Source organism: Cuculus canorus, chromosome 16 (assembly GCF_017976375.1).
Source record: "Cuculus canorus isolate bCucCan1 chromosome 16, bCucCan1.pri, whole genome shotgun sequence".
Lineage (NCBI taxonomy): Eukaryota > Metazoa > Chordata > Aves > Cuculiformes > Cuculidae > Cuculus > Cuculus canorus.
Window position 1 is genome coordinate 12,355,434 of NC_071416.1, and position 26,111 is coordinate 12,381,544.

General features: G+C 37.1%; 1 protein-coding gene across 3 annotated transcripts in view; it reads right to left on the reverse strand.

Moving 5' to 3' along the window:
* Window positions 1–26,111, reverse strand: part of PHACTR3 (phosphatase and actin regulator 3) — a 108,922-nt gene that overhangs the window by 76,065 nt on the left and 6,746 nt on the right. Inside the window, exon 1 of one of the 3 annotated variants that reach the window (XM_054081126.1) lies at window positions 560–724. The exons of the other annotated variants lie outside the window; for them this stretch is intronic. The gene's annotated coding sequence lies outside the window, so the exon portion shown is untranslated. Of the gene's footprint in view, window positions 1–559; window positions 725–26,111 lie in introns of those variants that run through there. 3 annotated transcript variants of the gene reach the window in all.

Consider the following 26,111-nt stretch of genomic DNA (forward strand, 5'->3'; position numbering starts at 1 on the left):
GGAAAAATTCCCTGTTCCCTTCCCCCCCTCAGCAGCTTCTCTGCAACATAACTGTAGACATAAATCCCTCTCCCTATCAAAAAGTATATATATCAATACTGAAATGAAGCATGCGTAACGGACAGTTATGCAATTAATCTGCCAGCACCATCACTGATTCCTAATTCTGGAGGAATACATTCATGGTTATAAAATGTATGGTTTTTGGAGCACAAAGTATGAAAGAAAAATCTTACTGTTTCAGCTAAAAGGCAGCCAGTGGAATTTTTTCTATATTCCTGATGATCACAGAAATAACACGTTCTTGCATGCTGTACCACAAGCAAAATATCATATAAGTCCTAATTCCTTAATGGTAAAAGGTAGCTGCATACCCTCAATACAGAATCTCAGAAATATTAAAAACATGTCCAAAGCTTTACTGTACATAATGTCCACTCACCTCAGTTAAAACTCCAAGTAAATACAATTGATCAGTTTAACAAAATAAGGCATCAGTAGCAGGAAGTAAGCATTTTTTCCATTTTCCTATTCGTTTCTTCTATTCCTTGCTACTTACCTCTGAGTGCTGCTGTTGCTCGGAGCACACAGAATGCAGCAGCTCAATCCAAGGAAGAAGACGGTTATTTCCTTCCACCCCCTGTTACTGTTCTCCCTTGAAAATCCTTCACCTTTTTCTTTTCAAGTTGCATAGGAAGACAAGGATGGACCCTTTGGGCTCTATCCAGGTCTGTTTATATTATGTAAAGCAGATGAATGCATTTCCTATTTTAACCACGAAAATCACGTCTTCACTGACAGGCGCCTGGATCATTAATAGTATACTGCATGCAACTGTGAAAACTCACGTAAGGCTCAGAATTGGGCTCAGGTTTCTAAATGAAGAGCCAGATGAAAATCTGCAAATCAACTTCTCATGTTGCAGAAGTTTCTCTTTTTGTCCCCTGTAAAAGAAGCTGTAAGTCATTGTTTAACCAATATGGATTTTTCATTGGAAATGCTGGAGGAGACCTCTAGACTTCGTTTAACACCAGAAATGAACACGCTGGAGATGTTTTGGTCACTAAAGTCCTTTAACCCCACTGTAACTTTCGGTTAGCTACCACATCAAACCTGTGATTCATTTCTCCCAAGGCAATTTTGTATTATAGCACTGTCAGCAAACAGCTTCAGCACTGTTTGAAAAGATTCCAGCTTAAATTACAGTAGTGAAAGCCTGTTCTGGGCTTTTCCCTTATCATTTTTTCTAGAATATTTAAATTCCATATTATTCTCCACCTCGTCCTAACCATACTTCCCAGAATGCAGGAAAACAGTCTTTCCTTCCTGCAATCCTAAATGCCTTCATTAGGGAGACCTAACACTGAAGTGTTTTGGAAAGGCAGATGCTCTAGGTTTAAAAGAAGCAAGAGAGGACTCTCAGTGAACAGCTGCGTTGCTCTCGGCTTCCAGGAAGCCATATCTCGGAATGGTTTTGTACATTATTTTGTTACTGGGAACATATTATTACCATCTAAATTTAAAAACACTGGTTTTCTTGCATGAAGGCAAAAGCAGACTTAAAACCACAATGACTGTTCTGTTCAAGTATTCTGCGGCGATGACGCAGAAAATAAGATCGAAGTGAAAAACAGTTCTTGTTTGAGAAGATCTTTGCTTGCAAGGTGTCTGTACAGAACCACAGGAAGAGGGATTCTTATACACTTTGAAATATAATCACTATTCACAGTTCTTTTTTCAAATCTCATTCTGCAGCTGCTTGAGCTCTTTGTTGATGGCTCTGAAAAGCTCTGAAGTAACTTGTCCCTACTATCAAGCAGTGTTATGTGATATCTGTTAGTAGATTGAAATGTTGGACACTACACCCATATTCCAAAGGTATTATTTATTTTAATTCAACAAACATACATAAAACAGGTATAGACTTTCAGTCATAAACAACAGACAGCCTGTTTCTTATTCCCTGAGGCATACTTTAATGAACAAGTCAAATGAAATACTCTTTCAATGACTATTAACATAATTAAGAATCTTTTAACTAATGTCAGTTACATAATTTAGGTCAAAAATTTTGTATACATATATAAAAAATACAGATATAGATATATGCTCTAGCTAAGGACTTCCTTGCATTTTCTGAGTATGACTTTTGCATTTCACAAGTATCTGATTCTCTCTAGAGGGAAAGCCAGCACAGAAATTTGAGAACTTTGCTTTTTGATAAATCTGGATTTTCTGATTGTTTTTATGTAATTACATCTGTAATGTGGCAAGACATTAAATACCGTAGAGAATTAAATGCAATGAGAAGTTAAAAAAATTTCTCTATTCTTCTGTCAGTATTTAGTAGAAGTTTGCTAGAGAGCATTATCCTGATACATCAATCAGTATCTGGCTATTAATCAGGAAGTATTAATTCAGTAAGTTCTTCCTATTATAATCTTTCAGGCATATGCTGCAAAGTTTAATCATCTTTCTGTCTTGTATCATAAAAGAAAGAAGGATATTGAGTCATCTTCTAAGTCTCCTCACCTTGTTGCTGGCAAGACTGCATTTTCTGAGATTCCTGAATTAGGGAATGCTAAAATTGTGTGGATAAATAAGGCTCTGATCAAAATACTCGATAGCCGGGAAAAGTAGGGAAAAGTGTAAGATAGAAGTCGAAGAAGGAAAAGGAAAAACATCCTCATATCTAAAAGTGTGCTTCCTTGCTTGTACTTAAGTACTTCACTAATTAAAAAAATAATTACTATCTCACCCGTCTGTGTACAGAATTCATCCCTTCCACTCACTGAAGCTCTGAAAAAAGATATGACAACCAAAGGCCCAACTTTAAAATATAAATAAAAAATATTAAGCATATATCTATTAAAAATTAAAGACTGACCCAGCAAAGTTCCCAAACACGTGCTTAAATTTAAGTATGTAGTCTTAACAAGGTTAATAGGATTCATCTGTCAGTGAGATGCCTTATGCGCCAAATGCTTCTTTGAGTTTTAAAACCACATTTGCTAAGCTTCTAAATACTTGAAATTTAGGCACACAAGTTTTAAAATCTGGCAAAAGCTGAAAAATAAAACAGATCTTTTCTGGTTAAGAAGTTTGTATAGAATCATAGAACCACTAGGACCCACTGGATCATCGAGTCCAACCATTCCTAACAATCCCCAAAAGCTTGGAATGGTTTAACTTCAGATTCAGATTTTCCATTTTCATAAACAGAAGAGGTTTCCTTCCTTAACAGGACTCAGACTTTAATCTTCCCTTTTTGCATGAGACTCAGAACTCTCATTTTTACACTTCCATATAGGAAGCACCTTTGGCAACTCACAATGCAGGAATAAATAATCTCTATAGTGAATTCATGCCTTTTTAAAATATCTCTTTAATAATCTGAACTCCCTTCATACACTTGGGTGTTCTTCATGTGCTGGAGAACCAAATTTTTCTAAGCCTTTATTAGCAAATATACTTCAAGTATGTGAAGACTGTAAAGCATCCTTAATGTTCCGTGTAAAATTGTGTGCGTGTGGCAACAGTTTTGGATATAGTATTCTACATTTAAGCTGTCAGTGTATTTCTCTGTTAGAAGTCATTCATTTATTTCTGAGAACATAGATCTTCATTTGATTACAGCTAAAATGTAATATATTCTTTGCTGGTACTAAATGGTGAACCCTTTCATTAAATCTGGGCAACATTCCATCTTCCATTGCTTTATTGTACAGTTTGTTTACAAGTCTTTCAATACAAAGAGATTAAATTGTCAAAGTTACCAGGTAATGACTTGAGCAATTGATGTAGCACAAACCTGGCATACAAAACCCTACATGGATACTGAAATTCTTGCTTCCTCTTTGAAAAAGGAGTGTATGGAGGCAAATTGGCTAGGCTACCTCTTGAAAATCCAAGGCTTTTCCCTTCTGATTCCTGTTCTTCAAGAAAAAATGGTCATGTAAAAATTTGTCTGTGTATCAGAGTGCTGAGTGCTAATTTTAGAATTCTTCAAATAGAATCACTAGACTCTTTGAAACCCTCACACTGAAGAAAAACTGGCATTTGAAGAATCTCTCTTCAACAGGGTTTAAAATTGGTGAAATTAGGACTATAAATCAGTCAGTATTTCTTAAATACTCATAAACTTTGTTTGGACTCAATTTTGAGACATTCTTCTATCAGATTTAATGAATGCCTCTAGAAGAAGCATATTCATGAAAACTGGAAATAACTACTCCTTAAATCAGAAACATTGAGATTAGATCTAGAAAGATGGTAGAATGAAACATTTATTCTCCTGTTATGATGAACCTGAAGAAATCCCTCATTTTGAAGCCTTTTTCATTTGAATACGCTTAACATGCTTGGAGTACTTTGTTACTACTTCAATAATTAAGATTTGTAACCTTTTCTGATTTGGAATTAATGTTGCGGTTAATAGAAAAAGAGAAAACAGATATTTCAGTAAATTCCTAGAAGTATCTTTAAAATATCCTAAAAAATACTTCCAAAAGCTACAAAATTCAGATACCACTATCCCTGTGTCTCTTGATCAGCCTTAAATAGGATATTTTTGTTTTTTAAATGTGGCAATAAGCAAGTTCCTTTTGTTTTCTTAATAAGGCTTTTTGTCGTTTTTTATTTTTATCATCTGTCATAAAAATTTGTTGTATGTGTAAGCAATTTAATGGTTCACTGAAAGGTGGTTATGCAACTGAATTGTATAAAATCCTGTCCAACCCAGAAATTACTGTAAGGGGGAAAGTGCAAAACGGTGAAAGGCTGAGAATTTAAGCATTTTTTCTGTTTGTATTTATAGAATTTATATGTGATTGCATATAGCTACTCTTGTTGTTATCTTTTGAGTGTAAGAGGGAAGAGAAGATTAGGTGCCTCATGTTGAGAGGTCAGGAATAGACAGCCACCGCCTATTTCCAGCACAGTCAAGACACTGGAGTCATAATTTAGCCCACAGGGAATATATAGTACCACATCTGTTCTACTCAGGTCTGAAATTACTATTTCAACAGTATACCCTTGTTAGCTCTATTTCATGGTTACTTGCTGAAACAGAAGCCACTCACTGTAATGCTGAACTATTACTAAAATCATTAAGTCTGGTCTTAACAGCATAGGCGAAGAATGATAAACGCAGTATTCCAACTGCACTGATGTCAGAACTCAAGGGCTTTCTATCAACACTCATTATAATCCCGTAAATGAATACAGTGGGTGGGAAAGTTGGAGAGGGGCACTTAACCAGGGATTACCAGGATAGGATGAAGGATAATGGTTTTAAGCTGAAAGAAGGGAGACTTAGACTTGATATTAGGAAGAATTTTTTTTTCTTGTGAGGGTGGGGAGGAACTGGCACAGGTTGTCCAGATAAGTCATGGCTGCCCCATCCCTGGAGGTGTTCCAGGCCAAGCTGGGTGGGGCTTTGAGCAGCCTGATCCAGTGGGAGGTGTCCCTGCCCATGGCAGAGGGGTTGGAACTGGATAATCTTTAAGGTCCCTTCCAACCAAACCATTCTATGAATCTATGAAATATTATCAATTGTTAATGATTATTAGCTACTGTGACAGTCTATGCAGCTATTCTGAGCATGAGGATCAGGGTAAAATTAATGCAAAGGGCAGATTCTGCCTGTATTAATCACATCACTGAATCATACATATTTCTGTTGACGATTGTTGTGAGCATTAACCTATGAATGAAAGCTGGATAATTTGACTCTAAACTGATTATACAGAAGTACTACTCCAAAAGAAGTGAAAGATCTAACATTGCATTTACTTCATTGGCACTGATTTCTGCAGGAATAAGAGCTCATCTTAGGGTATTTGACAGAATAAAGAAATGTTATCATACTATACACTTGTTTCTGCAATCACAAGATATAACTTCATAATTCAGTTTATTTTCCAAGCATTGCCTCCTTTGAGAAACTAGAAACTCTTCCTTGAACCTCTTCCTTTATATTGGACTAAATGATCTTCTATGATCCTTTTCACCTTATGATCCTATGATCTGTTTATCTAGCCCTGACAAATAAAATCCATGTCTACAACCATCAATTATTTACCTGTATTTTTACAGATGTCCCAAAAGAATGTCTTAGACCTCAGGCAGAAACACTAAAGCACGATACAAAACTCCATTTGACCAAAGCTGGAAAAGCTTAGAAGCTTATAAATTATCCACTATTCTAGATTGCTAAAGCAACTTTTGTAAAAGAAGAAATAGTAAGTCAGGTTCATTTTGGCTCAGCACAAAAAAATATAACACACAGAAGTGGAACAATTGTTGATTCTTGAGACAAATCTTTGTATTTGCAATTGAACTTGCTTGTTTGAGCACCAAATAAATCTCTGGTGGAAGCTTTACAGACATTACCTAATATCACACACAAAGTGTATGTCTCTTCTCGCCTGTTAAAATACGATCCTTGTAACTTCTAACATTCACCACCACAGAGCATATCACTTGAAACATGGATGACCATTTTTTCATCAGCCAACATAAAAGAAAGTGAAAAGAGCAATGTCAAAAAGCAGTAACACTTAATGGTAATTCAGTCCAAGATGTTCTCCTATTTCTTATATTATATAACCTTCACTTCACAGTCTCACTTGCTTTCCAACTGAAATCATGATGCTCTTTCAGGAGAATAATCAATGAGAAGGCAATTTGCACATTGTGTAGAAGTATGTATTTTGTTTGCAGTCAGTTCTGAAAATATGGACTTTTGTCCTCCATATACAGGAAACATCATTAAACAACTGAATAAAAGCACACGGTATAGTGCACAGGCCATAGCCTTGAAACCATATTTTCATTGCTCTGAGGACTAAAACTGGCTAATATTTTTATTCATATACAGAGATTCAAACCAACGTGTCATGAATTGTTGAATTTTTATCTAATGACGCTTTCAGGAACTGCTGGTTTGGGCGTCTCTTCATCAGCCTCTCTCAAAAATTGCTATAAGAAATTGAAACTGGCTCTACATTAATCAACTAAGAGTAGGACATACCAACATGATATATATCCTCATAGCAACACATCTCTCTCTAGCACTGGGCGTACCAGCACCATAGTACTGTGTACTGGAGATGCCCGTGCCAACGTTCAGCACCAAGGCCAGCTCAGGACTACACACAACTACTAAAAAAGGCCTTTGATTCATTAAAAAGTCAAAACTCCCATAAAAAATATAGAGCAATCTTGAATTAATAAAACACTTGTTGGAAATAAGCAATCCCGACAGAAACGATTTTATGAAAAACTATCTATAACCATAATTTTTACTCATTACCTATATTCTATGTGGAATGCAACACAAATGGTTAGATGTGAGACACAGTTTGTAACATTAGTTCCTCATAGTAATGCACAATGCAGTTATCTGTATGTGTGGTGGAAGAAAAGCCAGATGAATTGTGCATTGCACTTGCATCTATCTTTCTTTCAATTGCCTATGTACAAAATATGGGCTAAATCATGCCTTTAGGCACAGTCTTGAACAAAGATCATAAATTGCACAATCTCAGAAGACATGATATTGTAGTACAATTCCCTTTTTTGCTTCATGATAGGCCAGCCACAAATTAACTTTTCAGGAGCAGTCTATAGCATATCTGCAATGTCTCAGATGCACTCACTAACCAGGACACTGCATCGTTACAACAAAAGTTTTTATCTCTTTCTTCTTCTTGTCTACTGCTCAACTTCATCTTCCAGAGAAGATAGATGTCATAGGTAACAAAATGCATGTATGCCCGGCTGTATGCAGACAGAGGCAGGCATTCATTTTCACTCCCTTAAACAGATGTACGTAGTCTTTCACAAACCTAGAGATTAATTTGCTGTAGGTTTGGCTGAATTATATCTCCTTTGAGTGTGGACTTGAAACATGGAGATGCACTGGGTAGACTGAGATTAATCTATTCCTGACCTTAAATTGATCTAGATGCATGCAAAATGCTGACTGAGAAGGCCTGTATATACTTTATACATATAAAAAAGCAAATGCTGTACTACTGAATTTATTATGTATCAAGCCAAAGAGTGCTTTAATTTTTAGAGAACAAATTGTCATAGGTTCTGAACAAGACTTCGGCAATCCACCAGTGACAACAAAGCCACACTGACAATATAAAACTTTTTTAAAACTTCAAAGCCGGTTATTGTGTTGTGCTAGTAAACAATTCTGTTACATAGTCCAAAAACCAAGACTGCATTAAGGTTAGAAAATGTTCCCCTTTCAGTAGCCTCGAATATGTTGTATCACTAGAGAGGACATGGCAAGAATAGTGTACATGGGAAATCCCAAAACAAAGAGAAGAGTCAATATCTGTATATTTACTTAAGTAAACAGACAGATACAGTAGTACACACAAAGACATTTCAGTCTAAAAGTTGTCCTTTATGTGAATCTAAGGGCTTTCTTACATGGCAGTGATTACAAAATCTCATCCAAATTATCTAACTCTGTATGCTCGGAGTAGCTTAATTACACCATACTCAATTTGCATGAATACTCTCTCTTAGAATTAAAGTAATCTTAATTCAATTTGGGGTCATTTACTTTGGAAAAGAATAAAGCTAAATTAAATTGAGCTCACTTTAATTCTCAACATAGTGTCCACGTAGATTTTAATAGTTAATTAATCCACTGTATTTTCAGAAGCGTAACTGCATGGATTTTCATAATCCTTGTTTATATAAACAAGCTCTAAACACACTCTTATGTTATTTCAAGACTACTATTTTCTATTACACCCCATATGGGCTAATTTAACAGTCACTAGGAGGAGCCAATTATTAGTGGATTGTTCATAACTGAAACTGTACTTTCCATCACTGTGTATAAAACACAATTTTTTACATATTTTCTGAATTACAGTCCTTAATGTAGCTCTTCAGGCCTTCAAGTCTACTGATAACGAACAAAAGAAGCCAAATATGATTCTTTAGGAAAAAAGAGTATTTACTTAATTCCAGGTCTGAAGATGATATGCTTAAAGATGTTCCTTTGCAAAATAGCTTATAGCATAAGAAGTGGATTTTCTAGATAACAGATGCACTAAAACCACAATTTGAAACAATTTTTGGACTCTGTCCCAGAACAAATCAATCCTATGGATTCTGAAAACACTAAGACATCTAGAAATGGTAATTAATTTGATATTGTAATTTTGAAGTCAAAGAAAAAAACTCTGATTTATAGCTGTTAAGGCTCTAACTTAACAATTATCAACAATGTTTTTGCAAGTTTCACTGTTCCCAAACTTGTTGGGTCCCCTCTTTAGTTTCAATTTTTAAAACATTCTCCTATTCATGGGGTGAGAAACTTTATCTTTGGCTGCAACTCTGTTCAAATCACAGCTTGTTAGGCATGGTTCATGTTAACTGTGATTTTAGCTGGCAGGGCACTAGATTAGCTGTTGACATCAAGCCAACATTTAATTTTGTTTTCTTGAGTCATCTGTTGCCAGTTCCCATGACAACTGATCTTCCAGCCTTCAGATTTACTAGAGAGAACCATTAAAATGGCCAGGAGTACATATAGAAATTCTTTGAAGTAGATGGAAGTTCAAGTGTTTTCTTCAATGGAAATGACAAGATCTTTTCAGCTTTTACTTTAGTAACACGTGACTTCTGTTCATGAAAACACAGATGTTCTTGTATTAGAAAAATACAGTGAATGGTATTTTTTAACAAGAAATCTGTTTTAGTATCTTTCTACTATATCTACAGAATGAAGGTCTTTGTGTCTAAAATCACGTGATGCAGAGCACAGGCAAAAATATCTTTCTATTCGCACTTGCATAGCAGTAATGAAAGATTAAATTTAAAGATATGGATTTTTTTTATCTTCACTGGAGTTCCTGATCATTTTAATTTCATTTCACAAATGTGTGACTTAAAAGGAAGTATTTCAGGAAGACATCATTACTGCCCTAAGTCAACCCAGAGGTTGTAACAGATCAGAGGAAAAAGCCTATCAGAATGCTATAGGAGCTTCCTGAAGCAAAAATACCTTTGGCTAAAAATAGTAGTCAGTGTATTTACATTATATATATTTTATATACATACAACCCACATACCCACAGGTTATGGAAGCTTAAGGAAAAAAATAAATAGCATATTGGATCACAAGCATTCCTTTTTGGTAAAATGTCAATACACAGGGGTTATTTCTAAGACCATCTCACAGAGCTTCATAGGACTCAATACAGAAGTGGTTTCCAAAGTCTGAATTCCATATTGTTCTTATACACTGTGTTGGAAATATTGCAAAGCACTAAGCACCCCTAAATCCCTCTGAAATAAATGGAAGGACAAATATCATAGAAAACCACGCACAACTGGATACTCTGGAAAAAAACAACTGGAAAAAAAAACCAACAAGCTGTCTCTCTACCTCTTCATTAGGTAAACATTTGCCTCTAGTATAAGGGAAGAAAATAAGCACCTAGACAGCTTTGATATTCGTTGTAGATATTTTCCACTGCCCAGGAGCTTGTACTACCAAGCATCATTTACAGGAGGACGTCCTATTACGCCAGACCTCCACAGAAGGTATAGCAGGCATTGCAGTGCTTCAAACTCAGATGTGGACACAATATTCATGACTGCATTCTAAGAATTACTGGTCTGCAAATCCAATAGACTAGAAGGGTTTATGTACTCTATTCAGTTTATGTTTCATTATACACATTTACATGATTTTTCCAGGCTGGTTCTTCAACAGCCATTCAAGATTGCTTTCTGAAATGTGAGGGTACATAGGTCTATCATCTCAATTAAAATGGAGAACAAGGCAGTTAACTCTGAGAAGAAGCTACCTTGCTTCTCTTCTCCTCCTCTGCCCAGTAGAAGCAGTTGAAACATTTTGAAGTTAGTGGGAGTGTATGTGGGAGAAAGTGAAAGATAAGAAAAGAGAACACGCCAGTTCCTCAACTTGAGTTAACTATCCCAATTCCACGGAAGAAGCCATTTTGCAGCAGCTGAACATCTATCCCATTAGAAATCACAGTGGCCAAGCATGTTTGGTACCCATCATGCTGCATGTAACTAAGTGGCTTCCCCTTACAATAACTTTCTCCCATTTGAGTATAAAGCCAGTCTTTGCACTAGGCGGCTGTGGCTGGTAAAAGTTAACGTAAACTAATGACAAAATGAAGCACTGTGGCCAGGATGTGTGATTGCCATCTTTCAATACTACAATGGAGATTAAACAACTGCATACATTAAATCTGGCAGTATTTGCTGTAACGGTTCGGGCCGTGAATTCAGGCTCTGTGTGGTCGTCTTAGAATGCAGTTGGCTCATAATGTCATTGATGCAGACGCTGGCATACACTCGAAATGCTGTGTTTCATATTTTGCTTTAATCTTTAAATATATTTGAGTAGGTTTTTCTCTCTTCTAAAACAGCTCACATAATAGGTAGAACTAAAAATGATCTAATAGCTTCAATGCCTTAGAGCTACTGCCATGCATTAAATTCAAACTGTAACTATAAAAAGAAGTAAGGAGGACTTTCTAGTTCTCATTTTCAGCTATTTCTGTATTTTCTTGAGAAGGACAGAAATTGTTCATGTTTCAAGTCAGCATCAGTTAATTAAAATGCAATCTGGAAGTTATTACAGGTCATCTGGGGAAGTGAAGGCAAAAATCGGGGTGGGGGGGGTGTCTGGGTGAGAAGTCAATACGTTTAAGAAGGTTAGTAGTTACTAAGTAAGGTTATAGAGTGACCCAAATTTGTTTTACGGCCCTTCCTGTTTTAGTTAAATAAAATTATATCCATTACAGCTGAACAAATAATTCTTGATGATTAATATATTTACACCTTCTTTCATTCTTTCTATCTGCATATTCCCTTTGATTCCATTACAGTTTTCCTGGCACTAACATCAACCTGTACTTGCTAGATTATTTCTGCAGTGTTCAAAATGTGTGCTGTGTGAGTTCAGCAGCCAAATATGAGTGGCATTGCTCAAATCTAGTCCAGTATCTCATGTTAGTTCACTCTATGACTGAGTGCAACTCTTAATTAAGTTTATTTGCATGCATGCAAAACATATACTTGGTTATTCAAACCTTGCTTTGTATAGATGCTGCCCAATTTTGTTAAATGGGAGAGACCATGTTAACTTTTAGGAGAAATTAACCAAATAGATTGAGTCAGTTGAGTGTGTTCCCAGACTAACACAACCATTTGGTTCCTTGATTGTGAGAATTTAAATATGTTATGTATTTGGAAATGCTCTGAAATACGAATTTGTCATTTTAACAAACATGGATTTCTGTTAGGTTTTACTATTGAGACATCCCTGGAGACTTATTTTATGATGAACCATAACCATTATGAGTTTGGATGAGATGACAGAGGATGCACAATGTCCGTAGCTGGTCTGTCCATTAGAGCTTGCTTTGATTATGTCATCAGAGCCTTGCATCGTACTTTAAAGAGGTAGACTATGTTGCATCCTCTAAACATGTTCTAATGATTCAGGTATTTAATCAGACACTGATATATTTATTACGAACAAAAGGAACAGGACGATAGTAAGAAGTTCTTCAGACAGGCATAATTGATAGTGCATTTGGTAATCAATAGCTAATTAATAAAAAGAAAGCAGAATATAATGGATTTGTACTTTGTTTGTACACAAAAGGCATCATTAAAACTCTTCAACCATCATTAGTTCTGTCTCTTCTGCCGTGAGTGATTCTGCTCCCTTAAAAAAGTCTAGCAGCATTATCAAACTGCCAAACCATACGACTGATACAGCTAAAACTTTCTGGATTGTCCTCCTTTGTAAGCTGGCTCTCTGAGGGATCCTTTCCCATTTCTTTTCTTTCATTTCATGGTGAAATGGATTATGCAGATACCTCAAGATTAATCTCAGCAGAATTTTTCAAAAGTGAAGATATACGGAGAAAAACCCTTACCCTACCAAAGAGTCACATCAGCTGTCCCTTGGAGAACTTGACCTGGCTTAGTCTGGAAAGAAACCGGCACCTCTTAGGTGTGGAGAAACCAGGAGTAAGTGAAAGGAGAGAAGCTTAATGAGAGCTCCTGTGCTTCTGGTTCATTCAGGCAACCTGAGTGCAACTCAGACTAAAATTTGACACTTTGTAAATGGGAATAAGACAACTATGTTCTCTTCTACTTCTGAGAAGACAGTCATGTCCTAGACTCCAGAATAAGCACTCCCTGTCTTAACCAACGCACAATAACCTATCTTTACCAATTCAGAATCAGTCTGTTTGCCACATTTAAAACTGTTGTGACAAGATTAAAGAAAGTGACTGTTGAGGAACTGAAAACAGAACTTAAAGAGCAGGGATGGGGTAATCATTTAGTAGCATGACTTATTCAGTCTTAAAAAAAAAAGAAAAGAAAAAAAAGGAAAAGGAAAAGGAGAAGGAGACGGAGAGGGAGAGGGAAAGGGGAAGGGAAAGGGAAAGGGAAAGGGAAAGGGAAAGGGAAAGGGAAAGGGAAAGGGAAAGGGAAAGGGAAAGGGAAAGGGAAAGGATTCTGGCAAATTCTGGCCTCTGTGCTATCAACTCTTCAGTAAGTACGTTCTTCCACAAGTAGATTCCTAAGAAAGGCCTCAAAGATACATAAAAGGATTTTTCAAAGCTCAGTTATGAACTCATGATTCTAAAATTTGTATACTTGTAGTAAATAAGACAGTCCTCGATCTGCCACAAAACTAGACAAACACATAAGAATTCACCTTTGATTAAAAAAAAATAGAAAAAAACCCCACTATTCATCCAATCTGGTTAAGCAATCAATTACAATCGTTTGGTTGAAATATATTTCAGTGGTAATTGTGTGTTTAAGTGCTTTGAACATTTAGTATAATATATTGTACAAATGAAACAGCCATGACGACAATATATAAAAGAGTTCTTTTACATACAATGAAGAAAATTTGTAAAATCAGATGCTGAAATACACAAATCATTTGTATGCACAAAAATCCCGTGAGTGCATATGCAAACCACTTAATTATGCCTGTTAGTTATTGTAATTGCCATTAACATGTGCAATTACTTGCTCTGCATTTCTAGGTGAATGGTTAAATCAGCTACAATATTATGAATAGCTGAAAAATTCTGTTTCAGTTCCCAAGCCACTTCATTAAATCTCTTATTGTATAGTAAACAAAATGCGTATCATGAACCAACAAATTGTGAACTATATTTTTTCTTGGAGTGACTGTAGTATTCCCAGAGCACTGAGGGTCTGTTGTTTACAGAACAAGAATTCCACATGCAATTGCAGTGAAACTGTCCTTCCAGTCCAATCCCTCCCATCCAGGCTTAACACTATGACAATGGGTTACTCAGGCCCCTTCAAAACCTGGATGTTCTGTTAGGGCTGTTATATACATTTTTATGCTGGTTGTGGTCCGAATATTTGAGCACTTTCTGCATAAACTCATTAGCAATAACTTAGTTACTTACAGACATAATTGACCAGCTCTTCTCTATTTTTTGAGGAGCCAAGCTTTGGTTGAGGTTGGGTTTTATGGAGTCTTTTTCAGGAAAAGGAAGATAAGAATATTCTGGAGCTTGAACAGGTGCTACCACTCTAAATGTAATTTTTAGTGGGGAAAAAAAAAGGAAAATGAGGACGGTTATGTAATATTTCTTAAGGACTATCAGACTATAGTTGCCCAAGCAATTCTGCCAGACTGTTCCACAGTTAAATGCTCTTGAATCTAAAAGCTTTGTTCTTATCTCTTATGATGGCCAAATGGCTTCAACCTTGGCTTTGCATTCTGAATTGTTTTAGAGAAACAGCTCTTACAGTTTTACTTTATTGGCTGAAATTCTGTCCTAAATATAGCTGAAGTTTGAGCAAGCTCTTACATATGGATATCAGGGCCAAAGTTGGTGCTCTGACGTTGGCCTTTCCTAAGCTCCCTCAGACCAAGTTTGAGGACGTGACTGCATATGAGCCATGAAGAAAGAAAATGTGGGAAACACAGACTACGCTTTGGGTTGTGCTGTTCAACTAATAAGTTGACAGGAAAAGACAACAAAATATAAACATAAATGGGTGACAGATCCAATCCCATCATCACCTCTCCTTTTCCTACCTCCCCCACTCATTAAGACTCCAATTATTATTTTTTTTAGCAACAATGCTAAAAACTGAAAAATTAATAAAACCTGATAGCTCCCCTATCCTACTCTAGAGTTCAACCCTAGCTGCAGTGCAGAAAAATCTAGCTACATATTTTTTAAATTCAGATTCAAGCAACAACATCAGCAACAGCAAAACCCCAAACCCCTTCCTCTCCCATCAAGACCTGGACCACACGAAGACTGTAATTACCAGAATTATTGCTGAGGAGAGACCATACAGAATGCAATTATGCTATTAAGACAGGGTAATCAGAATAGCTTGCTTATTAGAAAAAAAATATATACTTGTCCTACACTATTATTTTCACTTAAATAAAACAGCCTTCTTTGGGGATACTACAGTTAAATTGTGAATATGCATATCAAATTGATTTTCAATGGATGTTTTTTATATAACAGCACAAATCCTGAGAGAGAATCACAATTTTGTGTCTATACATTTAAGTAGTGCGAATAATTTTGCGGTGATGCACTGGTTTAGATGTGCAACTGTGAGTCTCCATTATACTCAGTCAAACAAATTGATGGACAGTGATATGACGGACAGATGAATACTGATATGATGGACAGATGAACACAGATATGAAATGCCCATTGAAAACATATAGTTACATTTCAGAAAAAAATCCAAAAGGAATAAAGCAATTACAATTCAAACATCACTTTTGCTGGATTCTGATGTTGAAGCCACGTTGAATTCCCTGATTTGGAGAGAAATGGATAAGATTAAACAAATAAACTGTAATATTGGTGATCCCAAAGTTGCTGACAATTTATGAAAATGACCGTATGTGCATCTTTGGGAAACAACTGCTGTAAATAACCCATCTGTCATGCAAAATAATCCTAAATAACAACGTTGTCACCTTTAGTAGGCTTAGACGGCATTGGAATAGGCGAAGCCTTCTTCATATGTCAGAAGGATGGGTGGATGAGGTGCTGAGGGACATGGTTTAGGGATTGATAGGCGTGGTTGGACTCGATGATCCAGTAGGTCCTTTCCAACCTGGTGATTCTATGATTCTTAAGGCAGAGTGTGCTATGGGCAGAACACCAATGAAATAAAGCTGCTGCTTAAAAGCACTCCAGATACACTATTCTGGAATAGCTGCTTTGAAGTCATCCCTTCTGAAAGCTACTGAAATGGCAAGATGAGAGCAGGAACACTGGGCCTGTCAGGCGTGTCACAATGGTAAAATGTGTAAATGTGTAGAAAGAAATCTCAGTGCTGTTTCTGGAGGATACAAAACATCAGAGTTATCAATGATTTTATTTTGTGCATAGATGTACGTTACACGGGAGATATGGGAACAAAAAATTGATTTTAATGAGGTATATTTAAAAACTGCAAATAATAGTCACGATTTTAAAGTCAGGAACATGACTTGGATATTAATGAAGTGGTACGACTTCAGCATTTTAGTGGCCCCTCTGAAGATGGGAACACTGATTTGTGGTATCAAGTGACCACAGGATCTGACTTGGAAGCTTTAAGCCAGAAATACTGGATTCCCATTAGCCTTAGGAGAAATTTGGCAGATTTCAGCACATAGTATTTGTTAGTCTCAGGGGAATCCCCTAGTACCACTTTTTGGCCTCTTAAATACAACTTCCTTTAGCTGCAAGATCTGAGTGCGCTTGAAGTTTGGCCCTCTAGCACTCGCCCTCGCTCTGAGCTTATTAAGAGTCGGATAGGAGCTGGGAGACTCACAACTCTGACTCTGCAAGTTACCAGAGTAACTTGAGGCAGTTACCCAAACACTTTCATGACTCAATACCAACATCTGTAGAGCTGATACAGGCTCCTTGGAAAAGTCTTTGAGAGTTGTATAATAGAAGAGCAGGATTTATGTGGTAAAACAGCTTCCCAAAAGTTGCCAACCACAGCAATGTGGAGAAAGAAAGCAGCCACTTTCCACAGCTATATAGACCTTGCCTAGTAGCTCTTCTTTCAACAACTTATATACGCAATTACACATCAATTCGCCATCATTGCAGGTGCAAGCTGAGCAACAGCATGTGTATAAATGTGTGTGGGTGTGCAAACACTTCATTATGGTGATTTGTTAGCACAGGGAGTGAAGCTTTGTGTCCAATGAATGTGTAAATTAGGTGCTTCGCTTACTTAAACAGTTCACTTTGCCTCCTCTCAACAAACATCAGAAAAGAAAGTAGTTAGATAGTTTCATTCGCCATCAAAGTAGTAGCTTCCATCTAAAACCTAATCCTGCTTTCCTGTGTGGTGCTCAGATTTCTAACAATGAAGAGAAGTGAATCTTCAGGAATTAGTCATGTTGAGTGATATCTTAATCAAACGCATTATATGCTCTTACAGAGCATTAGAATAAGCGGTGTCAGATCGTGTGTTGTCATTTCTGGGACAGAAAACCAGGACTGTTAGCTAGCTTTAAATCATTTCTGGCATTAACGAGATTCTGACCAGAGGCTCTCTTTCATGTTCAGGATATGCACTGCATTATTTTCTATTATATCACAATACGTTGCAAAGGAACAGATAAGTTACCAAGACTAATCCTTTAAATCTTTCTTTCTTTACAATGTCAGACAAAATAAGACTATGCCATATTTCCGTAAGCTCTCTTGTATTATGAGAATATTATGATCTGTAACAACAACAAAATCCCTAAACTGCATGCATTCCCGTTGGCTCTGATACGCTCAGACTTGTCTCTTTCTGTCAGAAAAGATATTTCTAAGTCTGTATGATTTCATTTTAACAGACACTATCAGGCTAAAAATCTGTTAATTAACATAAAGTGTAGGGGGGGGAAGTTTTCTGGTGTTTAAAAATCAGTTTTTCTGAAGAGTCATGACGCAGTACCTGAGTTTCTCCTCTTTCTTCAAGAAACTACTTAAAATAAAAGTCATGTTTGAAGACCTAGGGTACTTACTTCTGCTTTTCTTCTACTTGGACATGTACATTTAGATTAACCTGTTCAAAAGTAGGTTTTGTTCTCAGACAACTTTACATCAGCCACTGAGATCTAAAAAAGATTCCTGCAAAGCTGTGATGGCAAATTGCAGGGGAATTTCTTCAGGGAGGATGGGAGGGGAATTTAAATTAAAAACTAATTAATTAAACCCACCAGAAGTAGCCTTCCATTTCTTTTAATAGAATGTGAGTGGGGGGAAGGAAAAAATTATATGTAAAGGTGTATTTTCCTTCTGAGAGATCTGTCCTTTCAGATAGAGTGAAAGCATCATTCCACATAGACCCATTCAAAAATCTAGGGCGTATGTCTCTCCTGATATTTTCATTATGTCTAAGCTTCTAAGAGCATATTCAGTAACTTAACTCTTTTTAAAAATCACTTCATTAGAGCAACCAACCAAACCATGACCTCAAACCGCATAAGCTCTTATCAGTGTGGGTTTTTTAGGGTGGTGTTAGGGTTTTTTTGTTGTTGTTTTTTAAAAAGTTACTGCAAGATACATCTAAAATGATACAGGCAAAGAAATGAGGAATAAATATTAAATTCCGGGATGGGAAGTGAAATGAATTTCCTGCAGATGCAGGACACGAGAGCTAATTATATAAAACATCATCTCCCAAATAAGATAGATAAATAATGCGCCATGTCATAGTCCAGGGTTTTTTGAAGAGATTGTTGGAATTAGAGACCTTTGGTGTGTTGGAATAAAACCTAAGCACATCATAGAAGTAGTGTTATGAGAGCAAGAGTGAGAAAAATTTAAACGGAACTGCAAGTTACTGAAAATACCTTCTTTTGGTTTTTGTTCCCAGTTGTGGGTTTTTTTCAGAATAAAGGGTTATTTAATCACTTTTGCCTCGTGTCACCCACAATAATTTTGGAGCTTACTAGCAACTTTCAACAAAGGGTATAGTTTGTGAAAAAAGACACTAGTGACCCTGTTAAGTATTGCCTGTAGGAAAGTCTCAGTGTGAGGTCAGTTTTGCTTATGCACCAAAGCATCCACACAAGAGAGACGCTACGAGTGCCCATAGGGAATAATTTTCAGTCAGACTGATACTTCGTTAGACAATACAGGATCCAATCTTAAGTCATAGGTCATAAATGAGACTTTTGACAGTTCAAGGTCAAATTGAGGGCTCAAAATGCTGAAACTATAGGGAAGCAGGCATTGCTGGTTTCTCTGTTGCTACAGTAGTAACACACACTCTATTTCCAGAAGAATAATTCCGGAGAAAGCCATCTGGAGCAGGAGTCTCCTGCATTTGCTAAGGCAAAAGAAAAGTGCTAGCTAACAAAATGAACTCAGAGTAGATGGCAGAAAAGTGAAAAAAAAAAAAAAGGTAGAAAAAACAGAATGAAAAGTAAAAACGTTGCAACAAGCTCTGCTCTTTCACAAGAGAATGTATGAAAGCACCAACTCAATCAGATGAAGGAATGCCAGTTTTCCAGATCTGCCTGTGTTGTCTTCAAAGATGCTTTCTTAGTCTGAAGAAGGGAAATACAGGGTGCATTGCCATTATGAGTCAGGGCCCCTGCTTAAAAGGTTTCCATCCACACACAATATTCCGGATATTTGAAGAACGCTTCTTTGTACTTTTACTTATTAAAATGACCTCTTTTACTTGGCTTCCTTTCAGTTTACGCTTCTGGTTGAATTACAGCAGAAAATGTACACCATAACACTAGGAAGTCTATTTGTTATCTATCTTGACAGCTGTTGTTCACATACCCTATGTTTGCATTAAGAAAATACGAATCTGATCATGTCATCTGTTAAGTTAACCACTATTGTGAGGTTTCAAGTAAACCAACCTCAGGCAATGCCTGATATTTGCTCCCATTACAGATCTAGCGGAGTCATGGTTTTAGTGAGGATGTAATGTTTTGTATCACGCCATTCAACTCTGAATTACTATCAGGAGTTTACATTCAAACAGTATGTTCTTCAGAACCTCTGTTTTGTTCCTAAGTGTAGGGGAGTCCTACATGACAGTAAGTTCACATATGTTCCTCACTTCCAGGAAGAAGTGCTAAGGTTTGCTAAGTTCTCTGGAGTGAAGTATCTCATATGTAGAATCTGAAGCAACATACTTTATCTCAGTTCTGACTTTTCCATTAATGTTCCGAGTCAAACAATAAATTAGGCATTTAAAACTCATCGCGAACAAGTGAAGAATTTGTATAAGGGAAAGACCAGGCTCCATTTTATTTTTTCTAGAGCTTTCTCTGCGTAGTATTCTGATACGAGTACTTACCCTCTGCTTCTAGGCACTGTAACATAGAGCAAAGCCAAATGAGCAACTGTTACGGAAGTAAACATTTTAGCTGAAGTTAAGCTGAACTGCTCTATCTGAAAATAGGATGCTTTTCTCCTCAATCCCAAAAAGCTGCTACCCAGATTGCACAGCTGCTATAATTAAAAAAAAATAATAATCTTCTGTCATAAATGCAGACCTTACAAAATTGTACAAGTCCCATCTGCAAAGCATAAAGTTCAGAGTAACCCAATTAATTTGGGTTAAATACGCTATCACGTGCTGTGAGCAACCCAGAAGGGACTGAAGATTGAGATAGTTGGAGAGGACGCAAGCATACAGAACCAAATTTGTCAAACATTCTCAACAACTGTGATTTCCAAGGCTTGTCTGTGCCACTTTTCTACCCTGGCATACTGTTGAGTGAGCGTGGTTTTAGCTTGTATTGTTATTTTCTCTCTACAGCTGGAACAGTTTGGGTTGGTCAAGATTTAAGGTTCTCAAATCTGCCTGTGACACTCTGTGACACGCTTATTCAAAATGCAGGGAATGAGTCATTGCAATGCTTGCAGTCACACCGCAATGCCTCATGCGGATGTTCAGCAGTGGCTGTTGTATAGCTGACCATCATGTGTGCTGGCTGAGAAGAAATCTTTCTCTTACCTATGTCCTTTCTCTGCTCCCTGACTACAGTTCTCAAATCCAGCTGAAATAATGTTGTGACACTAAGTATTGCGTGGAAGACTTTCCAGGCTCCAGTCCTAAACTTGCTGTCATCTTCCCCAGTTCTGCCCATCATACATAACTGAAAGCATTTTTAACTCTGGAGGCTGAGGTATTCTGGCTTAGACAGTCACTTTTTGCAGAGCAATTTCATCACATCTCTTACACAGCAAGATCTGGAAATGGGGAAGAGTGTGTAATTCTTCCACAGAATAGTAGCTATCTTTTCCATTGAGAATGTTTGCTCTATCTAAATATTTCACAAAGATTCATATCATTCATGACAAAAGAACTTAAAAGTACATGCAGGAGCCAAGAAACTCTCTTGGAGACTGATTTCTAGTAACCTTTTGCCTGAGCTGCTCCAAGCAAACAGGGCTGGTTCTGGATGCTGAGCAAACCTGCCCAAAGCATCAACACTTGTGTGTGTTATTAGAAGTCAGGCAGAGAAGACTGACCCTGAATCTTTCATTTGGTGTTCACATGTGCTCATTCAGCCACCCTTTGCTTCGCTTCCAGACGATCTCAAGCTCCAAGGCTAGGCAAATATGCTCTCCCCAAATAGCATCTTCTACTGGCCCTGTCAAGAACACTGTCCTAGACTGGATGGACCACAATTATGATCCAGTGCAGCATTTCTTCCGTTCTTATAAAGATAAAAAAAAACAAGCCTTAGCGCAGGCTGCTTAGTTAAGAGGGAATACACTGACTTCTGTGAGCAATTGAATGAAATGTGACAGACTTTCACAATAGATCAATATGGGCAAGGCAGAAGGAAGACTGCATGGCCTGAGGGATGTAGCAGCCCTTGGAAAAGGCTGAAGGCTTCACTGGTTTGATGCAGTGTGGTGATCTATGTCCAGTTACTGGTTATGCAGCAACAGAACAGTTTGAGAATGCTAAAAAAAAAAAAATAAAACAGAGTAAGGAAGCTAACACGTGAACTGTCCCTTCATTATACGCAGCAAACATTAAATGCTTTACGCATAAGGACATTCCTTTCTTTAGTTATAATCACAGGTCTGCATGCATCAACAATGTGTGATTAGGCATGGTTTAGGGATTGTTAGGAACGGTTGGACTCGATGATCCAGTGGGTCCTTTCCAACCTGGTGATTCTATGATTCTATGATTACAGGATATTGCTGTACTACAGAGGGCGTGGTAAGATACCCTTTGATTAAGATCGTCTCACTGAAATAAATATTCATGTAGATTCGAGCACGAAGCTATTGACCTGCGTCAAGTACTTACATGATGTGCTCTCTAGCATGTGTATAAGTTGTATAAGTATGTGTATTAGTATATATTAGACCATACATCAACTTGAATTTCAAACAAAAGCATGGGATTGAATGGGCATGAAAAATCCATTGTATTAGCATACAAACTAGCTACATTTAGAAGCAAAATGAAGGTATCAGATTTAGCTTTACTTACTCTTCGGTATTTATAGATCTGACCTGCTTAGAGAAGGCAAAGCAATCAATTCTATGTATTAAATTTTAAAAATACAAAGCCACAAATTTGGTTCAAAAATGCCATAGTGTTATAAATAAATAAATGGTGCAGCCCGTTCATTACAGCACGAAGTGGGCAGTCTTGAAACAGAGTTCCAAAACTAAAAACTGAAAGGTTAATGCTGTTACTTAACTACTCACAAAAATAAACAGTTAAGTTTCTAGATAAATATGACTCCAAGCATTACATAACTCATTACATCTTCAAACTGTGGTGTGAACATTGAGTCACTAATCATAAACCATCTTCATTCATAGCTAAAGTGTGAAGTTTTTTTATTGACAGACATATGAGTTTATCCTTATTTGAACAGAGTATCAACTCTTTGTGTGCACAAATTATTGTGTGCACATTAGGTCAGAGTATTTGTACTTAATGTATGCAATCAAATTGGGAGTTTACTTTTGTTTTAAAACAAAGTCTGTAACATCAAAAGAGAAAGATAAGCCAGGGTTTCAGTACGTAATAGACATGCTGATTGACTGAACCATGTCCATCCTGTCCAAGTGCCCATTCTGCCTAACTTCAGATGCTTGTTTACTGATCCCTTTTTTTTTCTTTTTTTTCTATAAATTCTGTCCCTACTAAAATCTGCCCAAAGCCGAGTGGGAAGATGTGGACGAACATATTTTCTGCCTTAACTTTGCTCTGTCAAGCTCCCAACTACCTCTACCCCTATAAAAAAACACAAAGGTAAACGAATTGCCAAGAGGAAGGAGAAATACAAAAAGGTAATTACAAATCCTTGTCCATCTTTCATCATAAGGCCCATGGTTTCTCTTCTTTTCCTATTAGGTAAAACAATATTCAGCACAAAGACTGAATTTGTGCTCTGAGTGAGAGATCAGACTTGCCTGTGATTGTAAATAAACTGTCCCAGTGTAACATAAGGCAGAGAGCAGAGTTTCAGAAATTTGTTTCCCCTTAATTCACCAAATTCCCATGTACTTGCCTAAAATGCTTTCTCCATTATTAGTAGTATGAAACACTGAAAGCCATAGAACAAAAAACTGCAGCTACATTTTAAAAATAAATAAAGATGAAATCAAAGTTATCCAACCCCAAAAAGGGAACAGATTTTCTTTTCTATGCAAAATATTTTTCCCCCATCCAGTTTTTCCCATGAGTCGACTAGCAGACTCTGAAACACCTAGATACATAAGCAGCATTTATCACAACAGCAGAAGTGTTGCATATGGTTTCTGTGGTTAGGATATGGGACTGAGCCTTACAAAATCCAGAGTCAACTTCCAGTGGTGCCACTGGCTTCCTATGGAAACTCAGAGAAGGCAATTAATTACAGCTTAATTCCCCGTATGTAAAATATAAGAAACACTTGGCTTTTTTCACCGCTTTTGGTCTTTTTCAATTAGATGGCACACTATTTAAAGTGGGAACAGTTTCTCTTTATACGCTTCACAGCAAGTGGCACAATCATGCATTATTTCAGATCTAGCCTATAGGTACTTTTCAGACTAGACATCTGTTTGGAGAATCTGAGCCGGAATCTTTTTTTGTGATCTGTGATAGTTCATTTATGATGCATGAAAACATCTGAAGAGTTAAGGAGGGAAACAGAAACACCCTTTGTAGAGAGCATACAAGAGACCTGTAATACTTCTCTGTGTGATGTATGAGATACTGCAACTCTGAAAAAGCCCTTTTTCACTCATACAGCTGGCTGTGATGATTGTGTCTGTAAGACCTAAGAATTTCTTAAATAAGATGCAGATGTGTTATTTAGATATTAACATAAAAATAATTTTTAAAAAATCATTCCTGCATTGTTTGCACAGCGTGCAATGTCATCCAGCTCTTAATGCCACAGTACAGTTGCTGCAGCCAACATGACTGTGTAGAAATAAATTGTGTAACCATGTTCTTTCTGGAGCATGAGAGAGGATTCCCAGGATTTAGGGGAAATATCATTATTTAAGTCATTCTAGAACTAAAAAATTAATTGTGATTCAACAAGGCACATTAGAAATTGTTAATTAGAAAACTAATGAAAAGCTTTTCACTGATATGTGATCCACTAGCTACTCTAACTCTGATATTCAAGTTTAGATCCAGTCCTTTATGTGTCCCACAGGTTTTGCTAGTAGAACTGAGTTTAAGAGAATCAACAAGCATCTGGAATATCAGAACAAAAGTGTGCTGGGTCTCAGTAATGTGGGAGCAGACTGCACATTTGCACTGTAACAGTCCCTTAGGCTTCTGCATTTCAAAGGTAGATTTTGTCCATTTTTTCTGCTCAGAAGGCGATGATTGTAAAGGTAGGAGGAAAACAGTACCCTCAGTTACTACTCAAGGATGCAGAAGTAACTTTAGGTACGAAAGAAGTTCATAAAACATCACCAGGTATTTCCAATAGAATGACCTCACTCTCATAAATCCAGTCTGGGTTATGATGGTGTATAATCAGTATTTCCACTTCTTGGAGAAAGGCTTAAGAATCTTTTCAGCAACATTCACACTACCTGCCAACATAGGATTTAGGAGAAGGAGAGAACTGTAAAACACTTTTTTCTCTCCGTTACAGGTCTCTATTTCATTTACAGAGCTCTAATATTTGGCTAAATACAAGTCTCCAAAACACTGGGAACAGTCAAACCTTGGAAAAGCCTAAAACCAGCCCTCAACATGAATAGCACATTTATTAACTGATTTCCTTTAAGTGCTGCAAAATTAGCATTAAAACATAACTTCACTGAGCTCTCTCTGGAATCCCAAAAAGTAAACTAAGTACTTTCAGTTTAAAGTAAACTAAGAGTTGCAGTACGTGAAATACCCGGGCAACCAGCAGAAAGCATGTTTTCTTAAGTATGCATCGTGTTGAGTAACATGCAACATAATACCCCATCATTGTCACAAATCTAAACATGTGCAGTACCACAAGAGTAGAAGAATCTACATCTAGTGAGCCTAGATCCGTGCAGCTTGCCCAAGTGCACTGTGCCCATTCTCCTCTCAAGAAATGGAGAGATTAATCTCCCCACCTGGAAAATGCTGGTGAGGAGCTGCCATGCGTATGAGGCGAGTCATGCACCAGCGGGGAGAGCTGCTGGGGTAGGAGGCGAGTATCTAATGCAGGACAGAGAAAAAAAATGGAGCTTGTGCTTCCAGTGAAGTTTCTCTGCATTACAGGGACTTGGGGTACAATTAGACCAGACCAGCAAGGGACTGGGGATTTGATGAGAAAGAAAAAGACCTTCCCCAAAGCCCAATGGCCCATTTGTTAAAGGATAACTAGCACTGTAGTAATTCATAATACAGTGATGATACTTCTGGTGCTATGTGATAAAAAGCACTAACTGTACATTCCCACAAATAATGTTCTGGGGAGCCTTATATGGCTGAAACTCAGATTCCAGTGTAAAAGGAAATAGGATATTAAGTTGGAATCTAAATTAATACCCTGCATGTCTCTAGCCTCTACTGAGTATTCCCGCATATACTCCCCATGGTATCTCACAAGG